This window comes from Aquila chrysaetos, chromosome 2, assembly GCF_900496995.4.
Source record: "Aquila chrysaetos chrysaetos chromosome 2, bAquChr1.4, whole genome shotgun sequence".
Classification (NCBI taxonomy): Eukaryota; Metazoa; Chordata; class Aves; order Accipitriformes; family Accipitridae; genus Aquila; species Aquila chrysaetos.
In genome coordinates this window covers 59,095,231-59,116,417 of record NC_044005.1, presented here as the reverse complement: position 1 = coordinate 59,116,417, position 21,187 = coordinate 59,095,231, and the positions used below count along the sequence as shown (strand labels likewise).

The window sequence follows — 21,187 nt, the reverse complement described above, 5'->3', positions numbered from 1 at the left end:
GTAATGCAGAGCATGACTTATTTGTGATACGTCAAGAGCCCTTGAGAGCTCCCTCTTAAGGGGTTTATCACATTTGCTTCCCTCACTGTCTGTGTCGCACACATGAGTGACGGCAAACGCTGTTTGGATCTAATGCTACAATCTATATCTCTGAGTATCACTGACATCAGAGGAATCAGATGCTTCTGATTTCCAAAGTCCCATTCACACCTCTGAGAGAGGAGTTCATTTGTCTTTCTCATGTGACTATTAACCTCATTGCCAGGGAGAGCTTGCATACTCACGGAGAAGTTTTGTAGGGTTGGTGTGTTCGTTTGTTTGTTTGTTTTCTGGAGCCAACCTACCAGTTTTCAAAGATTCTGTTCATGATACTGGCATGATTTCACAGAGCAGTAGTTGGATGTTTTATTAGTTATTACAGCTGAACATTTACTCTATGAAACCGAGCTATCAAAAGAGGACTTTTGGGACATTATCAGTTTGGTCTAATGTATGAGCTCGAATTATTGTATCATTATAATATGCTGCTTGGTGTCTTTTGCCATTGATTTGCCTACATTTTTTTTAAATTGCTCAATCAGAAGCCATTTATCTGATAAATTATTAACAACTAAATGTTTCTGATGGAAAAACAAATAATTCAGCATTGTAAATCATGTATCATACAGGCAAAAGCAGTCAGAAGTAAACTGCTCTTGAGCCAAGTAGTTTATGCAATGTAGATGGAAATTGCATAGTGAAATAAACACTTCATTGCAAAGAAAGGATGGCTGTTATTTTCCTAGACTTATACCAGATTCTGCAGTTTCTGCATTGTACATTTCTACATCCTTTTATTGCTGCATCAAACGTACAATAACAAAATCTAGTTTCACTTGTCCAAAGTCATCTGCACTTGTTAGACTCCAGCCATACTACAAGGTGCTCAAACTGGTCATTCTTTGTAATATTTCTGTAGAAACCTTTTGATTTAATTCTGCTTCTCCACTCAGAAGTATTTTGTCCTGATTAACAGAATAATTACAGAGTTAATGTCTTCTGGCAGGTCACATCAGAATTGATGATTTTGAGGGCTTAATTGTATTCCAGATTCCTTGGGGCTTGATTTACTTTGAAAGAAAGTAGATATGTTCATGCCTAAAGCTAGAAATTGTAGTACAGGGTTTGCAATTAAATACCATATTCACGTTTGTGTCTGTGTCGCACTTCTTCAATATGGAGGCATAGATAGATTATAAAAAACCAGAAAACAGAAAAAAACCAAGAACAGTCAAACAATTCTCACTAAATACTATTAACATTTTCTTCAGATGGGTCTGGCATTGTTCTCAGTATAAAACTACTTTTTTCCAGTGATTTACAAAATGGCTGTAAAATACAGTTCTGGTCAATGTCAGGGGTAAAAGGCAGCAGAGTAGCAATAGCACATGCAGTATACTGCTTCTTGCCAGTGAAGAGCTAACATTCTTTTCCCTGTAGCCCACTTAAAATACATGTAATTAGCAGTTTTCTGTTATTGGGAATGGTTTTTGTTTGGGGCTTACTATTGTGAAACACATTTGCTGTAATTTTCCTTCCCTTTCCCCTTCCTCCCTAACCTGCGCTCCAGATTCCAGGCTGCCAATGTTTACAAGGTACTGAGACAGTACTTCCAAAAACTTGAGCTGGAAAATACTACCTCTGGGGCCCTACTGCACCAAATTTCTTTTCAGTCTTAAAGAGGGAAACTGAGTGGGTTTTTTTATTGTTTGTTTGTTTGGGTTTGTTTGGGTTTTTTTCAAATATGCAGCAAGCATCTTCTCTTTTGTACAGGCTCAGCAAGTTGTACACCATTTCAGCAGAGATGTCTGATCTTTCCATCTGCATACCTGGAGTTGCTTTATCCCCTGACTGGTCTTTGCAGTAACCAGTAAAGACTTCTTGAACACTGGGACAGATGAGTTAAATTCTTCCTGAATGTTCTTCATCAAAAGTAGATGTACCGGACTTTCTGGATGTGCATAAGGACACAAAGGTTAGTGTATTCCTTAAAAGCCTGAAGTTTCAGGACCGTTTCATTTAACCATCAGCAGTGCAGACTATGTTTCAATTTGTTGCTTAAACATAGCCACAGGTGGATAAAATGGTGATTGACATCACATATATATTTGAGATCATGCTTTTAACTGCCACAGAATAAATGTACTTAGTGAGCTGGTACAACTTAAAGCCCTCTAAATGACTTGCTAGCTGACAAGAGCAAGCTCTACCCGTGCGCTGAGCTTGATTGCCTTTAGCCATTTTGTGGTATTTCTTCTAAGCTTGGGTCTAGTGCATTGCAATCACACTCATATGATTTACGACTGGTAGAAAGGGCACAAGAAGAGCATTCTACTTATCTCTGTTCACAAGATGGTCCTCATTTACAGTCCATGGGGATGAGGCAGTAGATGTTTGTCCACCTGTGTGCTTAGTTGTTCTAGATGGCATGTAGGCTTCAGGGGAATGCCGAAGACATACATAACATGCTGGAAAAAAATAATTTCTTCCTAATGGCAGCTATTCACTTCCTGGAAGCCGACAGATTTTAACAAAATGCTTTTTCTATCTCTTGATTTCTGTTAAAATATTATATAATCTATGTATATTAGTCTGTCACCACTCTGCCACCTGAGGAAATCACCCTCAGTCGGGACAATTCACTGACATAATTTTTCTGTGGTGTGATTGAAAATGTAGAAGAAACCATTCTGCAAACTGATACATGTTCAGAAAGGTGGTGGAATGTGTGTGGGCATATGTGCACATCAAGTCATGTCTCAGACACATAACTGACAAGGAAAGTAGCAAGATCATAAAGATACATCAGGATTTTCAGCACCAATCATAACATTATAAAAAAAAAAATGTTTATAATGATGTGGATAATGCTCGTGCAGTAGAGAAGAAAAGTGAACAGTCATGTAACCTTGATTTTATTCTATGATTGCCATCTGTTTTTCATCTTTTGCAGAATATTCTTCAGGATTATTGCTCTATCTGGGTTTGGGGGAGGAGGGGACAAAATTCTTTTCAGTTTTACTCTGTCAACTTCATCTTATTTGATTTGGCCATTTTTAAAAAATAATTAGTTTTACAAATACTATTTGTTCTTATTTAACATCTCCACAACCTATTAAAATGGTTTCAGGAAACCTATTAGCTAAAATAGATGGAGCTCAAACTTGATGCAATTAGAACTACATGAATTGAGTTCTGCTTTCTCATTTTTGTGGAGGGATTCTAGTGATATCATCTGAAAAATAGCTTTCTAATCAATCTCTTTTTGTCTGCTATTCTAGCTAGCATTTCTGTTTGCATTCTAAATGCCTACTCCCTGTATAAAGTAAATAGAAGATAAAAATATCATCCCTCATCAAAAGGAATTGTTTCCCCTTTGGCACCAAATGTCTACTCCAGATAGGAGAAGAAGAGAAAAAAGAAAGTAACAGTACAGTTTTGCTTCATCTAAGTTCTATTGAAGTAACTGAGAGTTTTTGTAATAGAGTTCAGTAGGAACAAGAACTTCAATATAAAAATACAGACTCCATTTAAAAGCAGAAGGTTAGAGGAGTTGCAAGATTTTGCAAAGATTTCCATATGGAGGAGAGCTGTGTTAGTTCTGTGGGGTGCCCTCACTGTAATACCTAAATATTTTCCAAGAAAGTGACATTCATATAGGGCATATATTGTAGCTTTAATGTGTAGACTGTTTTTTATAATATTACATCTTTTATACGTGTGTGTATACTAAGGGGTAAATATCTCACACAGTTGCAGAGCTCAAATGTCAAAAGTGTTGTGAACTCCACCTCCTTGCACTGCGTGCATGTTTGTACTTCTTGGGGGATTTGTGTAATATGTATTTGTGTGGACTGTTAAATATATATGATGTATAGGATTACAGATTCTGCAAACTCAGTACAATTGTTGACAGAGCCTTGCTATATTAGGATAGATAATGCTGGAAGATCCAACGCAGCTTTCATTTTGCTTACAGTATTGCTACTAAAGCACACATTCATTAATGCCAATATATAAATTTGGATGGAAAATTATGAAAAAAAATGCTTTATTCTTCAGTTTTGTGGATTTTATAGTTTGTGGTATGACAACTGTTACAAACGTTTGATAGATTGGAGAACAGACTTTCTTTGATAGGTAATGGATATATTCATTCAAACAGTGCAAATCAAAAGGAATAAGCTAAATTATCTGACTGGCTGTAAATCCAGTGGAATTTCACATGTCCAAATTGTCCACGATTAATTTTGTTACTGGCTTTTACCTTTTGCAAGACCACAAGTGCAGCTAGGTTTATTCACAAGGTCTGCAGAAGCTTAGGTAGTAAAAGTAAGAAATTGCCCTCATGTAAATGAATAAATGGTGGTTATACTGAACGGAGTACCTAGCTTATTAGTCAAAAGAAATGTTGTGCATTTAATGAAGAAGTACAAAAAAAAGATATGATGGCTTATGAAGTGGGAATGTTTGGCATAACCCTGGATTTAAAACTGATCCTGGAGATTTTCTGCTAAGCTTCCAGCATACAGACTAAGTCCTCTGGAGGTTACAGCTTCCTCCTGGAGGTTGGGAGGAGAGTCCCCTGACATGCAGAAGACTGAATTCTGCCCTTGCATATCCTGGGAGGTTGACTTAATGTGCAGAAAAAAAGATGTCTTCTGTCAGATATATTTTGTGAGGAGGAAAAACAGAAGTGATCTCTCCACCACTTCAGAAGTAGGTCAGAGCTGTGAATCCTAATCTAAAGCAACATGACTGCAACTCAACATAAAGTCCCTTAAGTTCCAGAAAAATGGGTTGTGATTAAGATATGCCTCTGCCCTTGTCATCACCTTTGCCTGACTTTCTGGCTCTCCTGAGAACCATCTTTCATACGAGAGTATGATCTTGCATCTTCCTCTCAATCATTTTGCCTCACCGGCAAAGCTAAAGCTATGTACATCTAGCTATAGCAGCAAAATAGGGCTTGGGCATGAGTTTGATCCCTGGGTCCTGCTCCCCCATCCTATCTGTTCCCATGTCCCCTGGCATGGATTTGCCCTACAATCCCACGCAATGCCAGAGTAGCGATCCGGGAGCAGCGTGGGGTAGGGACAGTCTCCAGGAGGCAGCTAAGAACACGGCCACCTTGTTTTGGGGTGGAGAGACTGGGTCACCCCCACTCTGGGCAAGAGAGTTAGCCCTGGTCTGTTTAACTTGCAAACTTGCACACAGCTGAGTGTTGCAAAGCTCTGACTCTACCTGTGGAGCACTGATGCCCATACAAGTCGCTCCGTCATCTTCCTTTATCTTTAACCTTTTCACTGGTCGCTACTTAAAAGACAGAGAATTTGAGGAGGATAAGCTGAGCCACCCCCTCTTCCATTTTGGACTCTTGGGCAGGATGCAATGCAAAGCATTTGCAGAATTTGTTGCTTTTACACAGTAGAACAGGATTGTTCAAACAACTATGGTGGCCTCTAATACTTGTCCCCAGGCCTTTTCCTTTCTTTTTTTGGTATTATTTCTAGCTTTAACGAGATAAAGAATTTGCATGAATGAAGTTATGTTTTCCACGCTACATTTGTGGGGGAAGTTTATTCCCTGTGTCCGCTTGCTAGTTCATGGTGGTTTGCTCATGTTTGTATAGTCTTTCCTGGAAACTGCATATGAGTTTTAGCACACTAGCATGTTCAGCATCATATCTATTAGCAGATTCTGATGAAATATCTATATTACAGTTTTCTTTTGTACAAAATAAGAAACTTGTAAACATGGAATTTTTTTCAGCAATAAAGTGATGAGGGAGGCGTGATGATAAGCTTTATCAATCTAATAAATAATTAAGATAAAAAAGTATAAACCCATGAATTCTAGACACTTTCTCCCTGCTGTCAAAAATTTGAATATCAAACAGCTTTTACAAGAGGAAGTGAATCATACATGACTTTCCCTTTCTCAATAATTTTACTCACATAAGATTTTAAAAATATTTGATTTAAGAAAGTGTGGGCATTTTTACTCACTTTGAAAAAAAAGCATTTTAAACAGCAGGATGTAATTTCAGACTATTTGCAGTCAAGAGGCCTCTGCTGAGCAAAATACTCATTCAATTTAGGAATGCAGATTATAATAATTTTCCTATCTCCCTCACAGCAGGATTCCTGCCATCATTTTGCAAACTCACAGGTTGCAGTATTGAATGACTAGCTAACTTCAGTTCCAGGTAACACACGCTCCAAGCATATTCTCATTAGCTCAACTTAGTTATAATGCAAAGCTGCTTAGTTTCACCAAGTGAAATGGGATACACTTAAATTGCCTCATCTAATATAATACTCCTTCTTAATACATGCAAAGTGGTTTATGATGGCAAAGCTTGTAGAGCATGAAAATCGGCAGGGAAAGTAAGGTTTTCTGACTAGAACTGTCAAAAAGAAGTCCTATTTTATATAATTTTTTTTTAAAGCGGTTAAGAATGAGGAAGGAGAGATTGGAGTAAGAAATCATCAGTCTAGAAAAATGTAAATTTAGTACATTAACCTTTTAAATACATCAGCTCTACCAAACAAGGAAATTATCAAGTAAAGCTGTTCTTTCAGTAATGTCTTCTGCACCGTAAAATTAAATGTAAAATACACAGTGGCCAAAATATATTGCAGTAAGAAACAATAGCCTTTATTCTTTCTGTTTTATCCAGAGAGTTTTATATTGTGCACCATGTTTCCACTTGCTAGTATTATTAATCCAGCTTCCTGTGGCTGTATTAATTTGCAAGGACTTTTTAATTTCAGACGTGGATAAGGAATTATTTACCTTTCTTCTTCTTCTAAATGCTGAGTGAATATATCCCAATCTTGTATACCTTGCAGACACAAAACCTGGTTTCAATAAGACCTTGTTTCAAAACAATACTGGTAAAATCTTTTTTTTTTTTCCCCCTGTATCCTGCACCTGCAATCTGACCATAGGGCTATAAATCCTCTCCCTACATCCCTTTCCAATACTTCCAGAAAACTGTTCAGAGAGGGGCTAAGCTGCTACAGGCTTTGCAGATGACACCCAAGTGTATATCTCATTTTCCACAGATGTAACCAGAGCCATCACAAAGATGTTGCACTGCCTAGAGGAAAGTGGCTCCTGGAGAAGAGCATCTGGCTGAGATTGAACTTGGGTGAGATCCAGACAATACTGGTTGAAAGACAGAAATGATCCAGACAGCCAGTTGAGCAAGATTCCTAGGCGCAAGCCTTTCAGCGTTAGTTTGCGATGAGGCTGTTCACATCCTTGGAAAAAGGTGGGGATAAGCATGTTGCTCAGCTGTGGCCCCAGAGAATGAACCAAGAACTCTTCCCCCTCCAATTAAAAGCATCTGCAACACAGGTTTTTTCAGTCTTTCTTAGCTTTTCACTGAGCTTAGAAAATGAGGCACCAAAAATAACAAAGTCTAGAAAACTCTTCCCTGCCTCCAAGACAAAGGCCTAGCTGCAGGCATCTCGGCATAATTTTTAAGGCGTTGATATAACTCCTTGTATCCAGGGCTGTTTCAGTTTTCACAAAAAGAGAACATTGCTCCTGAACCGCAGTGTCTCTGAGGCTCCTATTTGCATTTGGATAGAAAACACTAATCTTGTTCTCAAAGGTACGGTCGTTTTAGATCTCTTGATATCCATGATTACTTTTTAATTTTCCACAAATGGACAGCTTCTACAAGAAACAGTTTAAAACCTTCTGAGCAAAGAGAGCTCCTGAGAGAGGTGTAATGCGTCTCTTCTGGTTCTGCAGTGTGCTTTTAGGGTCTGTACACACTGCAGAGTCCTTTCAGCAAAGAATTTGACTTTCAGAAGTTCTGTACGTCTGCTAAAATTAAGCCTTCTACTCTTGGTAGGAGAAAGGTGAAAGATGGGTGATTTAAACTCTGGGAGGTCATACAAACATCCCTCATCTGTGAAGTGCCAGGACACAACAGTATTAGCCTATAGGAATGAATAACTGGTGGGTAAAGGTGAAAGCATACATAAAAGCTGCAAGCAAATAATGCCCCATGAAAGCACACAACTGGAGAAGCCACACACAATACTTTTGGTGAAGCTGGAGTCCAATTTCAGGATGGAACAGATCTTCAAGTCTGGTCACAAACATTAATGAACAATTACGAGCATCTTTATGGAGTAGAAATGACTGTAAAACTGTTGGTATTCAGTGTCAAAATCTTGAATCTTCTCTCTGGCAGCATTGTCTTTGCTTTATTCAGTTCCCTCAACAGGGAGCAGAAAAAAGGCATCCTGGGGTCTCACTTGTGAGGATTTTGTGGGTGTAAGCAGTCACCTGCGGTTTATTCCCCTGGATTTTCTGAGGTCACAACATGACCCACGTAAGACGTGCTCCTCTAAGTGTTTCTCTTGAGTTTCCTCCAGTTCACATTCAGGAGTAAGCAAGAGTAAAATGACAATACAGGTCTTTAGCTTTTTGCTTTTCTTACTGGTGATTGCATGGTTTTGATTTTTGGTACATACTTGTCAGAGAAATTTCTGTCTCAAAAGCAAAGGTGTTTTCAGACAGTGCTGGATTCACCCTGTTTATTTTCCATATATATTTTGCATATATGAACTGGAGCACTGATCTTAATTAGTTAATCTTTAGGCGTCATAAGGAAAATACATTCCTAGAACATTTTCCTCCTGGTAATTCCTTCCTTGTAGTCTCTTCACTGGCTCACCAGCTGTGCTGCTTATCACAGCTTCATTCACTTTATGAAAACTATTTAAAATGTTCTCCATTAAAAGCTGTGTAGAAAACTCAGTGCATGTTTGTGAGGCACTTGTAGGAACATGTAGTTATTGGGAGGAATAAAATAAAAAATGCAAAACTACTATTCAATTGGTATGTGTACAGCCATGCTGTACTTATTGCTATCATGAATAAAGCATTTGTTTTTCTAAATTGTGTGTATATTCCTAGAGGGGTACTTAAAAGACAGAGCTTGTTAGAGAAGGCATGGAAACAATGCAGAATTTCTCCCGTTTCAGTACTCGAACTATAAAGTATAATCATAAATCCTGACGGCATTCCAACCAGCTAAAAGGGCACAGGGGACTCCTCCAGAAACCTGGGAATTTCTTTTCCTTGACCGTTTGTGTAACCCAGCTCCTTTGAGGAATGAACAGCCAACCAACCCACTTCAGGGTCTACTCAAGCCATCCGCCCCCAAAAACGCCTGTCGCTGCGGGGAGTCCAGCGGAGCAGGGGCCAGTGGACACCCCAAAACACTGACTTGGTTGCCCTCTGCCTCCTTGCATACCAGAAGCTGGGCTGTGAGCGTTTTGCTCTCAAGGGGGTGTAATGAGAGCTGATATGCTTTGATCTGCTAGAAGACTCACAGAAATACTGCCTTAAAAATACTGGGTTCCTTGGGCAATTTAAGTTTGTTGGTTTGGTTGATGGTTTTTTCTGGTTTTTTAACTGTTATTTTAAAGCCTAAATCCTCCTTCCTTCCCTAAAATAGAATTACAGGTTGTGTATACTAAAGGATGCCAAATGCTTTCTGTGTCTTTTCTCATTGTTCTGATAGAAGGTGGCATTTTCCCTCCTTTATTAATATGCTGATATCTTGACCGAGAGGAAGAAAGCTACTGTCTTAATGGGCCTGACAAAGTGACCCCTGCTTTAACAGCTATTGCATAGTACTTCAAAAACTTTTTAATATTTCAAATATAACAAAACTACGTGCACACTGTTTACAAAAATTTAATCGCAAGTTTCTTTTTAAATTGGTAATGCAAAAGCAAAAAACATTAAAATATCTTTCTTTTCCGTATTGTTTTTGATTGATTGTTCTAGCTGGCTTTTATACTGTGTGGCACAAATACCATTCTCTAAATTTTTTCCCCTTGCAGATTAATGTGCATCAAAATGAGGTAGCAATAGTATTTTCTTTCCATAAAGCTCTTCCTTTTACAGCTGTATGTATTGTGTGATTCCATCACATGGTAATATACACATATTGCTACATGAATATCTGTTGCAGCTTGCTTGAAAGTGTCAGCTACGCCCTCATATAGTCATAAGGCTTACCATAAACAAATCTTGGATATTTGGGGTTTTAACATCTTGTACATATAGCATTCTAACACTATGTAAATGCATACAATGGATAGAACTTTCTGATGTAATTTTGCTGTCCGATGTCATGTAACACTAAGTTATTCCTAAGTTATGTCCTTCAGAACAAAAGTCAACGTCCTTATAAATGTTTCTGGATTATTGGCATGGTCCTAGAAGGGTGTAAATAGCTGAAGTATAAAGCAAGCAGAATTTGGATACAGAAACCTACCAGCATAATTCTAAAAAAAGAGAAAATCTTTAGTGCCTGTTAAGTATTTGAGGATTCACAAGTATCTTAGCTTGCAAGAAAGATTGTCACTTCAAATCCTGTGATCACACAACCCAGAAACATTGCTGTATTGGCTGTGCTCTGTATTCAGCTATCTCTCGTATTCCGTAGGCAGTTCAGATCTCGCAAGCCAGGTACCTCTAAAAACTTGTGTTCTGCATTGACCAGACACTGAAAGTTTCTCAGGGATCTCATGCTTCTCACCTGAGAACATGGGCAAGTTTCTCCTAGTTTGAGTACTTGGGCTTTACTCAGGGAAAAAAAAGGGAACAGAGACTGTATTCTAAAATTTACGTGTCTCATTTTCAGAGGTAACTGACACCAAGTCTGCTTCCCAACATCAAGTCAACAGAGATTGTGAAGCCATAGGATAACATATGGAAAGTGTATTCACTAAAATACTTCACTCTTTCAATTTTCACTCACTTATGCTCATGCATTTGTATTCTTATGTTGTCATGGATGGAAATGTTGTTCAATGGTAAATGGAAGAAAAACATGGGAAAAAAAATGGGCCATGTACTTTATCTACCTCTACTTACTGTCCCATATCACAGATGCTTATTTAACATTTCAGATCCCTGAACTGCGTAAATCTGTGGATGTTTTTAAAAAAAGTTTTTCTACTTCTGTCCTGGTTTGCAAAATTCAAAATGTCACATGAAAATCACCCCATTTGTAGCTCAGATGAAAAGGTTTGGTTCTTTTCAATTTCATGTTCTAAAAATGGCATGGATCTGAAGTTTATTTTCTTAATATCTTCTCTTAAAAAAAAAAAAAAAAAGGAAAGATGGGTTTGCCCCACCTAAATAGCTATTTCTTTCATCAAATATATCAGAGATTTTAAGTCATTTTCAGAAGATATTATAGCTTCATCCGATCCTCTTATTCACAGTAACTCTTGGAACCTGGCAGCTCAGTCAGGTGTGAAGAATAATCCCATTTTTATAAGCACTCTAAATATGCTGGAATTTGATTTTTCAGTAAATAGATGACATGAAATACTTTTTTTTTTTTTTTAATCAATATTCATTGCAAGATAGTTGCATTGCTTAGAAGTGACAGTGAACTAAGATAGAGGAATGTAGCATTTCTGTGCTTATAGAAACTGTGGTAGAGACTTGAAGACATGCATTTGGATTCTTTGTCCCTGTTTCTGAATATCATGACTCCTTTATTTAGAATGTGACTATATCTCAAATATAAGCTAAAAATAAAATAAGGAAACGTTCCCCCCCCCCCCCCCCCCCCGACAAGCTGCGTAGATCTCACAGGCCCAAACTTGAATTGTACAATCTGTTCCTTGGCCTCATTGGAGGGACTGAGGAGTTTTCCTGCCTAGAAGCATAAGCACATAGCAGAAGTCTCTAAATTGAGAACTTGCTCTTTTTAAGCTGATTCTGTAATCAGCAGCCCAGATCTGAATCACATTCTGGAAATGTTCATCTCTTGGCATTGATTATAGGGAGAGTTTAAGGTGACTTCAGCTTCCAACTTAGGCACTTCACTGAGAAAGTCACCCACGATGGAGGGTGAATCCAGACCCTAATGTTGCCACAATCCTACTCCGGATTCTACACAAAATTCTAGTGTAGCTGAAGCTGACGGGAGTTGTGTCATTGACCCCAGGCAGCTAGAAGCTCTCCTCAGACCTTGGTTCAAAACTTGCCAGAATGTTTAACCTTGGAAAATAAGGACATATGGAAATATTGACACAGCCTTGAAAGCTGTAACTCAAAAGTGTCTGCAGTAAAATGTATCAAGCTTGTAGCTTTGACACAGGAATGGAATGATGCATAACTCAGTGAATACAAGAGGTCTTTTCCTTTGAAACTCCAGACAGCAGTGCTCTCTCAGCAAAGCTTAACAATATATAAATATCTCTTTGTCACTGTCATGAATGCTTGTTTACAAACCCCTCAAGCCCAAAGAGTGCAAATAAAAATTGACAGGTAACATTATAATTGAAGGTGCATGCATATATGCTGCAGTGTTTTTTATTTGTGCTATGCTGTGTTGGGCTGTGCCAAGCACACTGAAGAAACGGGACCATTGCAATCATTTTAACTAGTTATTTGGCTGCATGCATGATGTGATTTACTTCTGGGTCTCACGAATGCATTCAGCTTTATTTGTTAACCTAGCAGAACATTATTTATTAATGAGTTCTTCATGTTTTATTAAGCCTAATGTCAAAACACCTCTGTGGGACTCTAGGCATGTTCTCTCTTTGTGTTAAAGCCTTCTAAAGAAAATGAAAAATTATGCAGCAAAGCTGCAGATAACACCCAGTAGATATCAGTTCAATTACTCTTGATCCTGGCAGATGATGTTTCTGAATATTTGTGAAAGCACAGCATCTGATTGTGTGCTGGCTTAAATTAAAGCATTCTGCAGTCTCAAATATATGTAATTAGGGCGCCTTAGAAACCTAACAAGGCTACTGTGGTCTCCAAAGCTGAGTGGAGCGCTCAGATGGCAAAAACTGACAAGTTCACCATGGAAGTAGAATTCATGCTTTTTTCTATGAACTGATGTTTCATATCAGAGGGGGAGGCTTCTTCATGGGAACTTTAAAACGAATCAAAGTAGTAACAGGGTGAATTATCTGTGATTTTCTGTAATTTGAGAGGACTATTATTGCTCAGGAAACTAATACTGGAGTTCAACAAATTTTTTCGCCCTTGATCTGACTGAACACCTTGTTTTCTAGTACTGACATGAGATTTAAATCGTGCAGTTCTGCATATCATAACCTGTAAGAATATCCTGGGACGTATTTCATGATTCTTCTACATGTGTTGGTATTTAACATCAGTTAAGCAACACCAGCTTTTACACCACAGAAACACAGACAGGATGGAATAAACTTGTGATTTTATGTAGTTGAAAAAATGGTAATTCCCAGAAAGTCAACATGTTCATCACTTTTTACATGAAATAGATGTAAGATTTACATGTGTAAGAAGTCTTCAGATAAAGTTCTTAAGTTGCTGTCATCTTACATTTGAAACACAACCTTTTAAACATGTTCTTTCTAAACAGATTTTGGTTAGCAGACTTAACAATGGTGAATCAGAATCACCTGAGTTATCATAATAAGCAGAAATAATAAAAAAAACCCTAATCTATAAGAATGAAAAAAATTAGAAATCAGTTCCTTTTATGAACTCACAAAAGAAGACATTTAACATCTGAAGTGACAGACACAACAGTTTAGCAGTTGAAATCTAAAAGTTTTGCACAGTTGAGATGCAATCTTATTTTTACTGAAGACAGAGTTTCATTATAGCTTTTAGTGGAGAGTACAAGTAAGGCATAGAGCCTTTCTTCTACTCGGAACTCATCACACTAGCCTACGTTTATGTATCAGATAAATAAGGTAGCAAAATCTGACCAAAGATACAGGCCAAAAAAGCTGGCTCTGTATCCAACTCCAGCAACAGAAATCTATGGAGAAAAATTCCTGGAGGGATTTGCAGATAGAGGATTTGGACACTGCATAATCACTATTGCTTTATTTCCTATTTTCTGTTTGTAATTACTACCAGTTATGAATATTTAATGTAAGCTTGTTTTGAGCTTTTCCTTTTTCTTTCATCTTGCTACTTTCATCGTCTTTCACAACATCTGAGAGATCAATGTAAGGCAATGGGATGGTAGGGGAATGTACCGCATCGTTACCATATCACAGCAAACATAAATAATTGGGGGGAGAGATCCTCAGCCGGTGCCTGTAAGGGGAGCTCCCCTGGTTTCGGTAGAAGCCGACCGGTTACAGGCTGTCACACTGAGACTCTTGGCATAGAGATTTCGGTAACATCAACCAAAGACTGCCAGGCCCCCCTGCCCAGGTGCTTTGTCCCATTTTCTGCCAAGTAGTCACTGAAGCCTGGTTTGCCTCTTTCCGAGTAGGTGCCTAATCATCAGTGAAAGAGTTCTGCTTGTCTGGTGCGTGGTTTTTGTCTGGCACTAGCTATAAAGTTGTGAAATAAGCCAGGGATGGTAGAGGAGGGCTCTGCTCTTTCTCCTCTGGTTATCTTTTGAGATAAATAGTTGATCTTGCTACAGATGTTAGTCTGTAAATCCCAATGGGAAGGAAGCACTCCCTGCTAGCCCATGAAAAAATCTGGAATAACACAGAGGCAGGATCAAAATTTAAGCTACGTCCTTTCCATTGGTCCTTCTAATGGTTTAGCTTGGTTAACTGCAGAGGGTTTCTCCTATGGGGTTTGGGTTTTTTTCCCTGTGTTATTCAGCTACCACAGTTATTACGGATTTTCCTCTTCCCAGCCTTCCTCATGCATTGCCCACGTTATATGCAGAACACGGAGTGTAGACGATGGAGGGGTGTAAATTGTGGCATTGCAGCGCTGTGCCCAGCTGCCTGCTCTGGATCCGGCTCAAGAAGCCTTGGACTGTACAAAGGCCAACGAAAACGGGTAACTTGGCTTCCTGCGAGTCGTAAAGCAACGCAGGCTTATGCTGCAGAGGCTTACGCTAATAAGAAAGTAGAACTAGAAGAAGCTGTCACAGCAAACCCTTTATATATTTGTTCAGTTTTTTCTTTTAGTGTAAAAAAGATGTCAATAAAATTGCATTTGTCTCAGAACCACCTAAACAAAATTTGTCACTAAGACTTAACTAGAGCCCAGAAACTCAGCAGTAACTCGTCTTAGACCAAAAGGAATCTGTTGAGAGCTTGTTAGGTCCCTCTAGACTACAAGGGAGGCAAGCAAGTCTGCCTTGTACAGTTTTCCCAAGAGGACACAATTAAAAATCATCCTGTTCAGGAACTACTTTATATGCTTTTGTTTTTAATAAAGCCCTTTGAGACCAGCAGCAGTGTGTAATATTCATCCTGCTTTTGGTGTGTGTATGGTCTTTATGCTGCTCATCGACAGAGTCTACCCCGCTTTCTTCTCAATTGTTTGCTGTCTAATGAGCAAACTCATGATTAAACGGAAGGTCACTTGCTTCTTTACACAACTTCAGTCCAAACACAGCATGGAGAAATGCTGTTTCATTTATGTGATTTCCAGAAATACAATTTCAGCTGATTAATGTGATTTTGTGACACGCACATTCCTGTGAACACACCATTTCTTCAAAATGCAAGTTGTCTGTTTACGACTGACGCTGATTCAGACTGTGCTGTGCACCTTTCGCTGAGGACAGCAGAGCCATGGTAAGCTTCGCTGGCCTCAGCCGCGAGCTGATTTTGGTACAGACTGTCACTGACATGATGCCTGGCACACTGTCGCATCTCCCTGCGCTGTGCATGTGAGAGAGCTCACAGGGAATGGTGAGGCACGTTCCCATCTGTGGTGGCGTTCGGAGGAACCTGCCATGGAAGGAACCGTCAGCTGAGACAGGGCTCTGGCAAAACTGGGGTTCAGCCCACCCCTGTGAGCTTGCAGAGCTGAGGACACAAAAATCCTTGCGTCTTAAGTGGGTGCAGTTACTGGGACGTTTGTTCTGGAAACCAGAAGGAGAGAAAATACTCTCAAAGGGGCTGAGTTCTGTGCAGTGTCGTCATATGGCAATTTCGCTTAGTCACGTAATTTTTGCCCTTTATTGTATAGATGTGCAGTCCGTCATTCTATATCACACAGTAAAATATGACCTATTACATATGCAGTAATGGGAAGGGACAAACTGCCCAATAATGTAAAATTAATGCTCTAATGATTGGACTTTTGCTTTCTTTTGCTTATGTTTCGGGGAAAGTGTATTTGGAAAGCTATTCTCTATCCTCAATTACTGCTGCTCCAGGCTATTTATGCTGTTGTAGCAGTTCCGATAAACCCACAGAAGAGAATCGCCGTTTCTGTTGACAGCACATTTGCTGGTACTTCTGCAGCAGTGCAGTAATGTCTTTACTGTGTAATGCTGTATTTTAATAGTCAATTAAAATTCCCATTGAATTGACAAAATGGACTTAGGAACTTTTGAAGACTATTTGGCTAAAAGTACTCATGAGACTGTTCTGATAATCACTGCCACGGCACTATTCAAAATTACTCAAAAGCCTTACCTTATCACAATAGGAAAAGTAGTGAGGCAAGAGAAAACATTTTTATAAAGGAAGCCTGTTGTTGAACTGAGTCTCATCGCTCTGTCATGCCCATGTCTCCTTTCTTTTTTCTTTGTCCTCCAGCACCACCACCATGTCTCTTCTGCATTTTGTCTGTTTTCCCAACTCCATTCTGTGTTGTCGCTCTCTTTTTTTTTTCCTTTTTCCTCTCTTTCTCATATTATCTAACAATAACAAATGGTGCAGTGCCTTTGTGATGAGAATGGGAAGGTGATGAATAGTCCTGTAGCAAGATTTCAGGGGCTTCACACAGAGTTTGTGTAATTTTATTCTTTTCATAACAAATGTGTTTACAGCCTGCAGGTTAAAATGAATGAAAGTAACAAAGAATACATAAGATAAACTCTGTATGAGTAAGGACACCGCTAACAGGGGACAGGGCTTGCAAACACATGAGTCATTCCAACTCACGCATTGCTCACTTCTGCCATCCCCACAATGTCATCTTCAGACCCATGATACTTGATGGGTTTCTTAATGCCCCAGCTGCTGGAATCGCATATTGCATGAAGACCTTTGCTTCCATTCAGCATGTTTCTCAGTTGTCCCAGTTTCATTAGAGGATTTTTTTTTTTCCAGATGTCATTGGAAGATATTCTTTTGGCACTTTTATGATGATTTCCTCAGGGCCTCCCCCCTACAAAGAGGTAACAAGCTTATGTAGTGTAGTGCACTGCCAGATGTGTTGTGGGATCATGTTCATAATATTTAGCAACTCTTGCAATTGCTCCACAGAGGAAGCATGTTGCAGCTTTCACAGTCAGACTCTGCAAGCGAGGCAAATGACAAAACTCGGGAAGAGCCATAAATAGGAAGCTCACATTTCAAGACAAAAACAAATCCATAGGGCTACTGTGTGAGACAATAATAATAATTTTAGCCTTTTGAAAAGACAAGGGCAGACTGAACTGCAAACAACATTTTGGTCTTCCTCGTTCTATTGCCTCTGGCCTTTTGCTTCTCCAGAATAGTGTGCAAATAAAAGTGAATTGGCACTTTCAGATGTACTTCTGTAACCCTACAGATGTGTTATTAATGTGGATTTTTCTAGTTTCAAGCACAAAAGGACTGTGATTGAATTATATGGAAACATAAATAGAATGGGCATCTGCTTACAGGGCATTCTTCCTTCTATTATTTACTACAGATTGTGAAGAATCATTCTGAACAGAGATGAATGTTGGGGGAGCACACAAACTAGCTTTTACAGGGAATAAAATCTGGGGCATGATGTGCAGGGGAGAGTGAAAAGGGTGGATTTTAAAAAATGGCAGAAGCGGTGAAACCCATGGAAGAATTGCTGCAGAATGAGGCAATGGCTTGCTGAAGGCAAGCGTGGGGGACGGTAGCAGAAGGACAACCAGCAAGAACTAAAGCCCGCTTTTTTTAGTCCAGCATTTCTTTATAGTTAAATTGTTCATTCCACCTAGTGAAGTGTTCGCTGCCTCTTCCCTGGTGGAACCTCCACGAAGCAGTGCGTTGTCTGATTTCAATTACACACTGCGAGCAAGGAGAGAAGACTTGTGCCACGCGGGGAGCCAGGCCAGGTGCTCCTCGGCCGCGCTGACCCAGAGATGCTGCTGGGCGCTCCAGTGCACCTCTCGGCACTCCCATGCAGAGGGGAGAACGCTGCAGCACGCTTCTTACCTACAGGCCCAAGCTTTCTGCCATGAAAAACAAGGGTGCATAGAGAAATGACAAGTTTTTGTCCTGAAATGTGGCCAAGGTAAGCACCCAGGGACTAGGGTAGCCTAATGCAGCACTAATTTACTCCCCTTGAGCGTATGCATTATAGCACAGTCTTTAGTTCATGATTACATACTGTTTTTCACAGACCTCTGCTTCATTCACTGCACAGGAGGGACTATGCACTGAGAACAAACCAGCAACACACAGAAAAAATATGCTAATATCTCTAGGATGCCTGTCTCATACATGGTAAAAATGGAAGTTATATGGCAGCTAAGGCAGGACAGTGCAAGAAGAAAAAATTAAAGCACCTGAGGCTTCAGAAGTCGGTATAACAATTTTAGCAGTTACTACCCACCAGCTGCCTCCACAACTGTTGCATTCACTGCTGACAGTTTAAAACAAGTCCACTGACTTTGCGCTGAAGCAGACTCGAACTCTTGGTGAGGGCATTGAACAGTGTAGCTGTGGATGTTGTAACAGCAGGGGAGGGCAACTTCTTCAGTTGCTTCAACTCTATCCTGAAGAAGATGTACCTAAAGAGAAGACTCTGCCTCGGCTTTCTCCTGGCCTCTGCCACGGGCTTCCTGGTAAGGGTGGGCAGGTGGCTAAAACTTAAGTTTTCACAGCTGTCCACTAAGTGCATTTTACCCCCAATTCACGCCATTTGGCTAGGCAAAAGGAAATACTTGGGGTCTGATTGACAGAAATGGTGAACAGCTCCCAACTACAGCTGAAGCTCCTGGGTACCCTCCTCCAAGGATGCCAGCAGAATACGGCCAGGCTGCAGCCTTCTCGGGCTGACTTTCAAGTTAGCTGATACTTTTGTCAATTCATGTTGAATGCCTGTAAGTCGGTTCCCTGGCTTGTGGGAACACTAGCAATACTCTCATCTCACATGGGCGTTGTGAAGATATATTTACTGAGTTTTGTAAAGAACTTCATTACAGAAAGTGTTCTTTTAAGGAAACTGTCATTCCTATTAGAGGTATAAAGTGAAATTCAGCCCATCTGTTGTGTACCGCTGTCCGATTTCAGCTTTTTCTCTCATACTTGTAAGATTCTTGAATGTGACAAAAAAAATGACAATTTTTTTTAAAGTTGTTCTTCAGAGCATGTGGCAAATGATGCTTGGATATCCTTTTCACACTTGCAATGTGTGAGTGAAAGAATGTATAGAGAGGCTTGTCTGCCTTTTCTTTTCTTTCTTTTCTTTTCTTTTGTTTTCTTTGATTCGATTTGATTTCATTTCATCTTTTCTTTTCTTTTCTTTTCTTTTCTTTTCTTTTCTTTTCTTTTCTTTTCTTTTTCTTTGAGTGTAGAATGCCTCCTTTCCCAATATTATAGAGTGCCTTTCTGTGTCTGCCCTAGTTTCTGCATTGGTTAGCATTATTCTGTCAACTTGAAGTAGTGTTGATTAGGAAATTGATACGGTTACTAACAAGCTGTATTTCATGTGTTGATTTCAGTCAACAAGACACGTTTTCTTGATACTAGTTAAGCTGATAAGGTAGTAAAATGCACAGTTGATTTATTTTCTGGAAGTTTGCCTTACATGATTAGTAGATGCAATAATTCTTTACATTCTTATGATCTGATCATTGTACAGTGAACCAAGCAAGACCCGTTGGCTCAGTTATCTTCTTGGGTGCTGCTTAATAGTGACTCTGCATTTGTGATGAAGAAACAGCAGTTTGAAATATCCCCTACTGATAGTGCCAGAAGAAAGCTGGAAAATCTCCAGAACTCTCTCATTTTAAAAACATTGCTGAATTTCTTTGTGAATATATGAATATACATATCTTGCTTATTTGAGCAACGAGATTTTTTTTTTCTCACTTGACTGTACTTTCTTCTTGTAGTACATACTGGTTCAAAAAGAGATTAGAGCTTACCCCATGTACCGAGGAGGGTGAGAGGTGGGATTTTTAGTGTTATGCATATTAAAATTAGGAATTTGTAAGTTTTTTGTATATATTGCATTTTGTAAATAAGGGGAAAGTTGGAGAAAAGCATACACTTGATATTAAGCATGTCTGAATTGTCATTGTAAAGGAATTGTTCCAGAATTGAAGGACAGTTGTTTAAACCAGGATACTGATTAGAAAACAGAGTAACAACTCGTCAAAATCAAAAGGCCTGATTTCTACAAGAACTGCAGCCCCTCTTGTTTGAATAGAAACAGAAAAACAAATTAGGAAACACACTTTTGCATGTGGTCATGCACAGAGAATGTTTATACCCTTCTTTATTTTAGGTCACATTCTGTATTTTTTCATCTGATGGTGGGGCGCAAGCCACAGAGATCCCTCAAGCTTTGGGAAGGAAACATCAGCCCCTCGGATCCTGCTGCCACCCTCCACCAAGCAGCCGGGGAGGCAGGTTCCCCCCCAGGCAGGGTCCGACCTAGCCTTACCCCTGCCAGTGGTTTCATTTCAACCTTTGCCATTGCCCAGGAAGGACAATCGTAACCAAAATTACATCAGGACCTAAAAGGAAAAAAGCCTGAAGGTGATGGAGAGTTCATTGGATGGATGGATGGATGGATGGATGGATGGATGGATGGATGGATGGAGAAAAGCTTCCTCTTTTCCTCCATTGCTGAGCTGTCAATCAGCCAAAAGAAATTAGAAAGTGAAAGTTACGGCCCAGGTGAAACCAAGAGAAGAAAGTACATTAGAAATGCCCCCTGACTGCAAACCCAGCTGAACTGGATGCAAATTTAACAAAGTTATTGCTCAGCGAGGAGGATTTCTCAGGGATAAAAGGCAATAAGCACAGAAATATCTTTGGGCAAGTGTTAGTCTCTAGTGTGACCTGAGCAAACTCAATTTTATTGTGAGCCATGTTAACAAGGAGCTGAGCCTATAAGCCTTGTAAGAGTAACAAAAAAGCAATTTATGCAAAATGGGGGCAATCCTCATCTCATAGTATCTAGAGAATATGCAGTTTTATAGGTGATTAATTTCAAAAAAAGAAAGAGGAAA

General features: G+C 39.4%; 1 protein-coding gene across 1 annotated transcript in view; it reads left to right on the top strand.

Moving 5' to 3' along the window:
- HS3ST5 (heparan sulfate-glucosamine 3-sulfotransferase 5) overlaps positions 1-21,187 on the top strand; it is a 198,385-nt gene that overhangs the window by 101,816 nt on the left and 75,382 nt on the right. The window contains 1 exon segment of the mRNA XM_030002314.2: positions 1,813-2,014. The gene's annotated coding sequence lies outside the window, so the exon portion shown is untranslated.